Below are 10,484 nucleotides of genomic sequence, written 5' to 3' on the forward strand. Positions count from 1 at the left end.
GGGATCACATTTTAGTGTCTGTACTACAATTATCACTGCATTGCTTACAAAGAAAACTCCCACAATAAAACATCATCAGAATAAACAAAATAACATATGATAACAATGACAAAGAGGGAATGACATCTTGGATTACACTTTCTCTTTTATGAAAGTGCAGACACAAGGTTGGTTGGTTTGGTTGATTTAGTGTTTTATGACACAAAGCAGCTAGGCTATCTGCACCAAACATCTGGTAAAAAGGTAAAAACAAATAAAACAAAATAAATGTAGTAAAATTCATAAAAGGAAATAAAGGTAAAACAAAAACAGCATTAAAAAACAGAAAAAGCATAAAACCAATGTTGACACCTAGTCTACAATGTTAAGAGAGAAAGCAGAGTAAGTGAAGTTGTAAAAAACTTTCTGTGGCATAATGGTAATGATCATAACCCTCCAGGAAGACTAACAGGTAAGTACAAGAATCACTGTCAGTCACCTGAAGTTGGCCTTTCCAGTCCTGGTTCCGGGTAATGTGTCATAACAGCCATTATCAAAAGGAAAAGTAATAAAAGTTTTAAAAAACATGTAGCAAAATTGTAATAATAATTTGACAAATGTCCAGTAAAAAGGTAAAAGTAAAGTAAATATAGTAAAATTCATAAAAGAAAATGAAGGTAGAAACAAAACAGCAATTAAAAACATAAATGGTATAAAACCAATGTTGACATCCAGTCTACAAAGTTGTAAAGGACTTTCTGTAGCATAATGGTAATGATCATAACCCTCCAGTAAGACTAACAGGTAAGTACAAGAACCACCGTCAGGCACCTGAAGTTGGTCTTTCCAGTCCTGGTTCTGGGTTATGTGTCATTATGGCCAGTACCAAAAGGTAAAGTAATAAAAGTGTGAAAAGACATGCAACAAAATTGTTATGACTCGCCAGGACGACTAACGGCAGTTCAAGCGGATAGTTCAAACAGTAGCATCAGTCACCTGAAGTTGGCCTTTCCAGTTCTGGTGTCGAGTTATTTAATGTTATGGCCATTTTCCAATTTCAAATCAAACTAGAGAAACTGAGACACTTAAAAGGGAATCATGATTAAAAAGGTGTAATGAATAAACATTCAACACTTAAATGACATTAAAAAGATTAATGGTCATTAAAAAACTAAAAACTTTATCAAGGTGGACAGTGTCACCGTCACCAATAACACTGTCTAATGTGACGGACAAACCTTGGGACAGAACATGGTTAAAATAGTGCCGTTGTTAAGAGTCCTAATGATGGCAAGAAAGTAAAATGTGGTTTACAGTGATTTGAGTGTTACACAAACTACACATTGGTGCATCAGTTCCACATAAAAGAAAACAATGAGTTAAAAAACTATGACCAATGCGTAGTCTAGTTAGAACAACTTCCTTCTTCCGAACCTTACGGAAGCTAGATGGCCAAAGTCCAATATAGGGTTTTATTTGGAAAAGCTTGTTGTCACGTTGCTCACTTCAACTTGATTGCCAGCTGGCACGGAGCCGAGCCTTGAATACAGGACAATAGTCCATTTATGGAATAGTCAGAGTGGTGATAGTGCCAGAGCAGATAGATTTAGCTGTCATATCTGCAAGCTCGTTCCTGCAAATACCAACGTGGCCTGGTATCCAGGAAAACTGGATAAAAGTACAAGTTAAGGAGAAATGGGCCAGTCGATTTTGAATATTAGCGAGAACAGGGTGTGAACCAACGTGAGGCAATTCCAGGGCCAGTAGAGAACTACGCAAGTGAGTATAAATAGTGCAGTTGGAGTACTGCTTAGCTTCAATATGATCCAGAACAAGAGATATGGCATACAGTTCAGCAGTGAACACAGAAGCTGTAGAGGAGATTCTGCATGCAACCACCAAACTGCAACAAACCATGGCAAAGCCCACAGAGTCATCTGATTTGGAACCATCCATATAAATTGGAATGGAAAGATTTTTCAAAAGATGTTCAGTAAATGTAAGACGGTACTTCCAATCGGTACTCAAAGAAAGGTCACATTTGAGAACTGTAATAAGCCATGGTGGGATGGACTGACTAGTGGATTCTGCAATGTTATCCAAGGACAGACCCAATTCATCCAATTTCATCTGGATGCGAAGACCAAATGGAGCAATGGCAGACTGTCTGTTCTGAAAATGTATGGCCCACTGAGGAATAAAAATACATCCCCAGGTGGGTTGCTTTGGTAAGGAATGAAGTTTTGAAGAATGTAGAAAACACAGTTGCAAATGGCGAAGATTTAGAGAAGGTTCATGAGATTCTACGTTTAAGCTTTGAACTGGGGAGGTGCAGAAAGCCCCAGTGCAGAGTCGAAGTCCTTGATGATGAATGGGGTCCAGCATCTTTAAGGCAGAAGGTCTGGCAGAGCCATAGACAAATTGATCCATAGTCGAGTTTCGATCGAATAAAAAGCACGATATATCTTTAACATAGAACATCGATCTGCTCCCCAACTTGTGGTAGAGAGGACACAGAGGATGTTCAGTGCTCTTGTGCATTTCACCCATAGCTGCTTAAGTATGGTATTAAGTTCATATTACGGTCAAAGATAAGCCCCAAGAACTTTATCTCAGGAATCACAGAAAGCACAACATCACTGATACGGAATTTCAGAATCAGGGTGAATATCCCATTAGCAGCAAAAGTGCATGCAAACAGCTTTACAGAGAGAGAAGTTAAAGCCATTTGCTGTGATCCACTTCAGTACATGATTGAGGGCAGTCTGTAGCTACCGAATGACATGAGATATAAAAGTCGTCAACATAGAGCCCATTTGCAACAGTGAGGAGTTGTTCAGTGATGGCAGTTATCTTTATACTGAAAAGTGTGACACTCAAAACACAGCCCTGAGGGATCCCAAGTTCCTGTAGAAAAGAATGGGAAAGTGTCGAACCCACACGAACTTGGAATCTCCTGTCCATTAAAAAACTTTTAATAAACATGGGTAAATGGCCACGTAACCCATATATATGGAGGTCTCGCAAAATGCCATACCTCATGTCATAAGCCTTCTCAATGTCAATGAATATTCATACAAGATGTTGTCGTTTGAGAAGGGCTTCTCTGATTGAAGTTTCGAGTTGAATCAGGTGATCTATGGTGGAGTGCTGTCGTTGGAACCCACACTGGGTGGGCAAGAGGAGGCTGTTTCATTCGAGGAACCAAACAAAACAAGCATTAACCATCCTCTCTAAGGTCTTACAGAGACAGCTCGTCAAAGCAATTGGATGGTAGTTTGAAAAAAAATCTTGGGATCCTTCCCAGGTTTAGAGAAAGGTAAGATAATAGCCTGGTGCCAGGCATTAAGAAAAACATTCTCCTGCTAGATACAGTTGAAAACAATTAGAAGAATATCAAGAGAAGCAGGAGAGTGATAGAACAGCATGTCATAGTGTACATCATCAGGTCCAACAGATGTACTGCCAGACCGATGAAGGGCCATTTTCAGTTCAACCAGTGTAAAGGGACAGTTATAGTAAAAGAGACAGTCAGTTTGAAAGAAAAGAGGTAAATGCTCCACCCAAGTCTTGATGGCCAAGAAGGTGGAGGAACAAGCAGAAGTGCTAGATACCCGGCAAAAGCTTTCAACTAGAGTATCGGTGATGCTCCGGACATCAGCTACCTCTTGGCCATCAGAGAGTAAGATCGAGAGGGGGACAGAATTGTAGTGCCCACTGACCTTTCGAACCCTGTCCCATGTGACCTTGTGAACTTGATCCAAGATTCCTTCTGGCTTTGATGTCTTACTCACCTAGCATGTGCACGGGCCCGCTGGAAAGCGATGCAGTTTTGGGTCATACGACCCAAGGAAACACGGATGACTGTGGCCTCCAAGGGTGTGTTGAGTGACAAAGACGGGGGTGGGCACATGCTGATCAACCAACAGTACCACCCTTCCATGTACTCGTCTATCACACAGCCTGTCATTTCTGTACAGAGAAAACTGCTGAAAGGTGACTGTATCGGCAGGTTTCTGAAATGTTTCTTGTAAGGAAAGACATACAGGATGGTAGGAAGCAATCAGTGTTTTGATGTCATCCAGATTAGAACATAAACCTTGACAGTTCCATTGTATCAAGGTGGCCATTTTTAATGACACTCAGGCAAAGTGGCTGGAAAACCCTTCTGTTTATGACCACATCTTTTTACCTTACTGTCCTTATTTGGGGAATGTCTTTCGACCTCCATGGATCCTGCCCTGGGTCGATTGGGCAGGTCTTTGTTGTTGGAAGGGGATTCCAGTGACTGAGGATGAAAACGAATGATTGTTTTGCATGTTGGGGCGGGAGAAAAAGATGTATCTGAAGAAATGCCTGTATTTGAAACCAAAGAATGTGGATCTTTGGGTTTGTTGGAATGTATGGAAGGAACAGAGATGGGTGTAGAAGTTGATTCATCAACCTTTTTAACCATGAAGGTCAAAAGACTTTTCCTTTGTTTTGAAAATGATTCTCTTGGAGACACAGAGAGATCTGTCTGCACTCCCACTGTAGTTGTGGAATGAAGTGCAGCAGCATATGTCCGAGATGAAGTGGCGGACAATGTTATGAGTCATTTTCAAATGCTGCACCCCTTTTTCCTCCAACCATTTTGGGCAAGAACAAAAGTAAGAAGGGTGACAATCATTGCAGTTGACACAATGTGGGCCCGCGTCACAGTCATAGCATCGTGGTCCTTGCCACCAAAACGAGCACTTGTCAGGGAACCACGACATGACATCTTTGAGTGGCCGTACCTGTAACATTGGAAACATCGGAGAGGGTTTGGAATATACAACCGTACCCTGCAATTTAGATAACCTGCCTTGATGGTGGCAGGTGCATGTAGTGATATATATGTCAAAATGAGAATATATGTCAGCAATGTAGCTCCATCTTTGTGAGTGGAGATGCTCCTCACTGCAGAAACTCCTTGAGTGGAGAAACCAGTGAGAATCTCTGACTCGGGGACATTCTTCAAATCCCTCTCAACAATAATACAATAACTTGTGATGAATTCGAGGTAGCATGAGGGGTAACCTCAATAGATACATCCCCAATTGTCTTTGAATTCAAGAGGAGTTCACTGTGTTGGGATGTGGATGTTTCAATCAATATGTCTCCAGATCGAAGCTTCTTTACTGACTTTGGAGAGCCAGCAAGTCCCTCTAGTCCCTTCTGAATAAAAAAGGGGGACATTTGCCCTAAAGGTTTTTCTGAAAGAGAATGCAATATAAGAAAATGAGGTACGTGTGTTACAGATGTTGAAGATTGCTGATCAGATTCTTCAAGATGTGGTCAGTTACCTATTGACTGTTTTTTCACTATTTTATTTACATTTTTCGTAGGAGGATCCATAGGAAAACTTCAGTACCCACTGACCCCACCCACCATGGAGCCCTACGAGGAGATGCACTACAATGTCATGCAAAGACATTGCAGCAACACCAGGGTTTCATGAGCACTATACCCAAACACCAGCATCAGACACAATGTCCACAACACCCGTTGAGAACTTCCAGCACTGGTACTTGGTTGACTCTAGCCCAAGTGGACCAGCCGATTGACCCAAGGGGGGCCACCCAAAGGCCGCCTGTCTACAAGAATTCAAGACCAAAGTGGTGTGTTAAGGTTGGACCCCTCAACCACCAGGATCCTCTCCTCCCCTTCACGGGTCACCACGCACAGCAAACATGTGGGTGGATGTTTAGATCCCAGAGGAGGTAATCAGAAAAAACAGAACCTTCCCTTTGAGGTCACCTCACCACGTACAGGAATCCACATCGAGGGGATCTTTTTTTTGTTTTTGGATATACCAATATATGTTTATCTGCTTGTAATATACCAATGTCAACTGTTTGTGTACTTACTTGTGATCTACCAGCATGTCCTCATTCACTTGTAATAAACCAATCCTGACTGTGTTACCAACTTGTAATATACCAATCCTGACTGCAATATGTGTTGTTACAAACTTGTGATATACCAATCCCGACTGTGTTACCAACTTGTAACATACCAATCCTGACTGTAATATGTGTTGTTACCAACTTGTGATATACCAATCCTGACTGTGTTACCAACTTGTAATATACCAATCCTGACTGTAATATGTGTTGTTACCAACTTAATATACCAATCCTGACTGTATTATCTACTTGTGATGTACCAATTTATGATATATCAATGCTGAGTGTAATGTGTGTTGTCTACTTATGATATACCAATGCTGAATGTAATGTGTGTTGTCTACTTATAATATACCAATACTGAATGTAATGTGTGTTATCTACTTATGATACACGTTCTCTCATTTCATTAGTCACATTCACATTTTCAAATCTAGTTTATTTCTATTTTAATACAGATCTGCTATAAATTACAACACAGCCAGTCTTCTGTTTCTTGTTTTTATATTTCTATGATATTTCAATGTCTGGGACAATCAAGTCTGAAATTGAGGTGAATGTAATGTTCTCTCATGTGAATAACTAGAGATAGTCTTGAATACACAGATGGTCTAAAGAGTCCAGTTAGCAGTGGTAGACTAACCGTACCAATAAGAAAGGAATCAAAAAATCTTTCTGTGAAATACTTATAGATGTTTTGTGTCCAATTTCTCCAGTACAGCAAAACTATTTTTCTGATTAATTAAGGATGAATGCCACTTTAAGTAGTGTGTAAAATACAGTCACTAAGATGCACCTTGACTAATGCACTGACAAAGATATTCTGAATACAGATGCAGATGATATAGTGTGTTATAGCTTATACAACATCAATCAAACACTTATTGCATAACATTATAAGAATTACTTGCAATTATAGAAAATCAAATAATACAATCAAATAATGGTTAACAACATTGCAGAGATTTCTTTCAACATGGAAATGGTAGTCTTTCTACCAGCAGGTTAGAGCTTGACTACTTCTAAAACGTTCAAACCAAGAACACAGAATAGCTACAAAAACTAAAATATCGAGTCCAAGATAAAGAACATAAAAATGAGTATTTAATGGAAGACTTCATACTACCCATGATAACAAAATGTTCTGAAAGTAGCACCTAAAGAACCTAGACCTGGCTTTAGTGCTACTTCCTGTGTAATAAGTTGTAGCACTACATCTACAGATAAATGTAGTGAGAAAACCTCTGGTAGATTTTTAAGCATTTGAAAATACAGTAGAAAGTCCTGTCTCTTTCATTCAACTAGAAAACAATAATTTCACACTTCTTTAACTTCTTTAAATTCTTCTTTTATTTATCAGTTATGTGCTTGCTCTTTCAATTCAAATCTTGCAGCTAGTTTCTCCTTTGTATTAATAAAACTATACATAAATTAAACATTTTGATGTCCAGCAGAATACGTTTCTCAACTTACCAGCAGGGTTAGATCCAACTACTAATATGTTATTGTCAATGTAATTAAAGGTTACAGATCAGAAAATATTTGTAATGTAACACCATATATCATGTTGAATGTTGGCAAATACTTTGATTTCATATGTTCATGTACAATTTGATAAATATTTTAATTTCTCCTTGTACATTAACATATAACTTTACAGTTAAAGAAATTCAATACACCATTACACTCACAGGATAAGTTTAATAACAGAACCCAACTCTACCTACAAATTCAGCTGTGTATTCAAGTATTTAATCTACAGCATTATTTGTATATATATCTTGAAAATTTCTTCACATGCTAGAAGAACAGTCTTCTAAATACCTTCATTGTCTTAACCTGTGATAGACCTTGTTTCAACAAGTAAATTATTATGTCACAATCATGCATCATTCTACCATGCAATAAGCACAAAAATACATAATACTGTTACAGTCTAGTGTAATCAAATCAATGAATTAGTTGTTTGAATTTTTAACTTAAATTTCTGAAATTATTTGCAACTACATTTTTTTTACAAAACAAATTAATAATAAACATTGTACGTCTATTTATCCCAGTCAGAAGAAGTTCAGTGTTAGTGTCTCAGGCCATAGATAGGAAGGTCAAAATTTTGAACTGCAATATCACTGAAAGACTCTGTGCATTAAGATGTGGGTTCAATATAGGAGTGACAGTCAATTTATCATTCAATTCAAAACCAGGCAAAGCTGTTAGGCACAGGTGCTGCTAACTGTTTGCCTTCTCTCTGGTCAATAGTTTAAAATTAGAAATGGTCAGACTCAAACCATGAGGATACAGTTTGCATATACACAAGGTTTAGTGCAGGTTGAAATTAACAAAATATTTAATTATCAATTGGTTATTTATGTTGATTTATTGAAAATATGATTAACTTGGAAATAATACAAATAAAGCGACAGTAATCTGAAATCACCTTGTCACCTACAGCATGAAATATGAATGGTCTTATAAAACTGGAACTAACATAAAATCAAGGAGAATTTAAAAACCCTGACATACTAACAAGTCTACTGAAGAGAAATATTATCTACCTATATCTTTATGGCTTCTGTAAAATATACATTTCAACAAAATTAAACATTGCAGAATTACTGTTACTTTATAGTGTTAAAGGGAAATTATTAATTCATATAGTGGGAAAGAGACTCAAAACGTAAGACAACACAATTTATAAATACTGCTGTTACTGTGGAAGAACGTACAGCATATTTTCTCATGGTATCAAAATATTATAAGAATTATAAAATAAAATAATGTTAATTCATCATTAAACTATAATTAGAATACAGAATACACAAACATCCTTTATTAAGATTAAACTGTTACTGTCGTAGAGACAAATACAACATAAGCGGCACGTCTAAACTCAAACAGTGCAATCAACATTCAGAAAATCAATAGCGACACAGTCCAGCATCAAAAATATTTTGAGAAATAATTATAATGATTTATAGTAGAACTTAAGTAAATTTATGCATTTTAGTTACATACTAGACTGAAAAATATCTATGACCAGATCTTTCTTTCCCATAAGAAAAGTAAATAAACTTCGTCCTAAATACTTTACAATGCACTTTCACTTACCCACAATGTTAATACTCGTATTTTGTTGCGTTAACACAACATATCGTTGCTATGCTGTTACCTATTTCTCTATTTGTAAAAACACTCCAAGAGATGTTTCAAACCACGCTGATATAAACAACAGTAGAAAATAATGAATAATTTTGGGAATATTTAATAACAAATGTATGTTGCATCTTGATTAATATAGCTATTATAATAAAAACTTTAAATCTGCTTAATTCTTTATTAGTTTAACTTTTCGCTTTATTTACGAATATTTTCATTTTTTAAACAAAATAAACTGCTTTACTTTCCATTAGACCACCTTGATTAACTTTTTCTTGATTCAAAAATGTTAAAATCACTGTTAGAGAAATAGAATTATAGAGGTTATTATGAAGAAATTCTTATCACATTTCTTATTCCTTTATGTTTTGTTTCAGACTTTTACTATGCTTCAGCTGAATTTGTTTGACATTCTCATAACTTTGTACGAAAATTATTGAGAGAAAGTAAAAAGTAACATCATTCTAAAACCTTTATTAATATTTGAACTGGACAGAAAAAAAGGAAAATGTGAAATGGAACTTTTATATAACATTCATCCAGTTCAATAGCGATTGCATGTAATATTATTGATAAGTAGGACTGCGGCATAAGAAACAGGAGAGTTAATCTGTAATAAAATAATTTTCATGTAAAATTACACAAATACTACCTCGATTGTTACTCTTAAATGGTGGTATCCTCAGGGAAACTGATTTTCTCACAGTAATAAGACCTAAGAAGTTCTATGGTGCTTTGGACCACGTGTTTGTGGCAAAACTAAATATGAATTGTACATGTGTACATACATATATATATTTATATACATAATTCATATATTACTAGAAATAGTGAAGAACGATATGCTCGAACATCACACTTTGTCGATCATCTTTGTTTCAGACTTAACCTCAAGCCGACAATTAAAATTAAATTTTAAACCAATAACTGTTAAACTCGTGAGATGGTATAAAAACACTTTGACTTTCCTTCTCCACCCCTTCCCAAAGAACAGTTACACGCCATATGCAAATGTTTAATAATGTACTACAATTAACCACAGGAAAACAACACTTCGATTGAAATTTAAAATCACACCAGCATGTCTGTGGACTTACAACGCTAAAAACTGGGTTTTTATATCAGTGGTGGACAGAGAACACATAGCCTATTGTATGGCTTTGTGCTTAATTCAAAACACCATTGCCATATGTGGCACAGCGGCATGTCTGCAACTCACACCGCTTGAAACCGAGTTTTGATAACCGTGATGGGCAGAGCACAGATGGCCCATTGTGTAGCTTTTAGCTTAATTATGAACAAACAAACAGGCCTGGCATGGCCTAGCGCGTAAGGTGTGCGACTCGTAATCCGAGGGTCGCGGGTTCGCGCCCGCGTCGCACTAAACATGCTCGCCCTCCCAGCCGTGGGGGTGTATGA

The 10,484-nt window shown here is 37.2% G+C and overlaps 1 protein-coding gene across 4 annotated transcripts in view; it reads right to left on the reverse strand.

The window, feature by feature from the left end:
* LOC143257585 (serine/threonine-protein kinase Nek8-like) overlaps positions 1–9,816 on the reverse strand; it is an 88,714-nt gene extending 78,898 nt beyond the window's left edge. Inside the window, exon 1 of one of the 4 annotated variants that reach the window (XM_076516494.1) lies at positions 9,718–9,816. The gene's annotated coding sequence lies outside the window, so the exon portion shown is untranslated. Of the gene's footprint in view, positions 1–8,924; positions 8,942–9,017; positions 9,180–9,717 lie in introns of those variants that run through there. The other 3 variants (XM_076516493.1, XM_076516496.1, XM_076516495.1) reach the window with 3 other exon arrangements.
* Positions 9,817–10,484: the final 668 nt, after the last annotated feature.

This window comes from Tachypleus tridentatus, chromosome 7, assembly GCF_004210375.1.
Source record: "Tachypleus tridentatus isolate NWPU-2018 chromosome 7, ASM421037v1, whole genome shotgun sequence".
Lineage (NCBI taxonomy): Eukaryota > Metazoa > Arthropoda > Merostomata > Xiphosura > Limulidae > Tachypleus > Tachypleus tridentatus.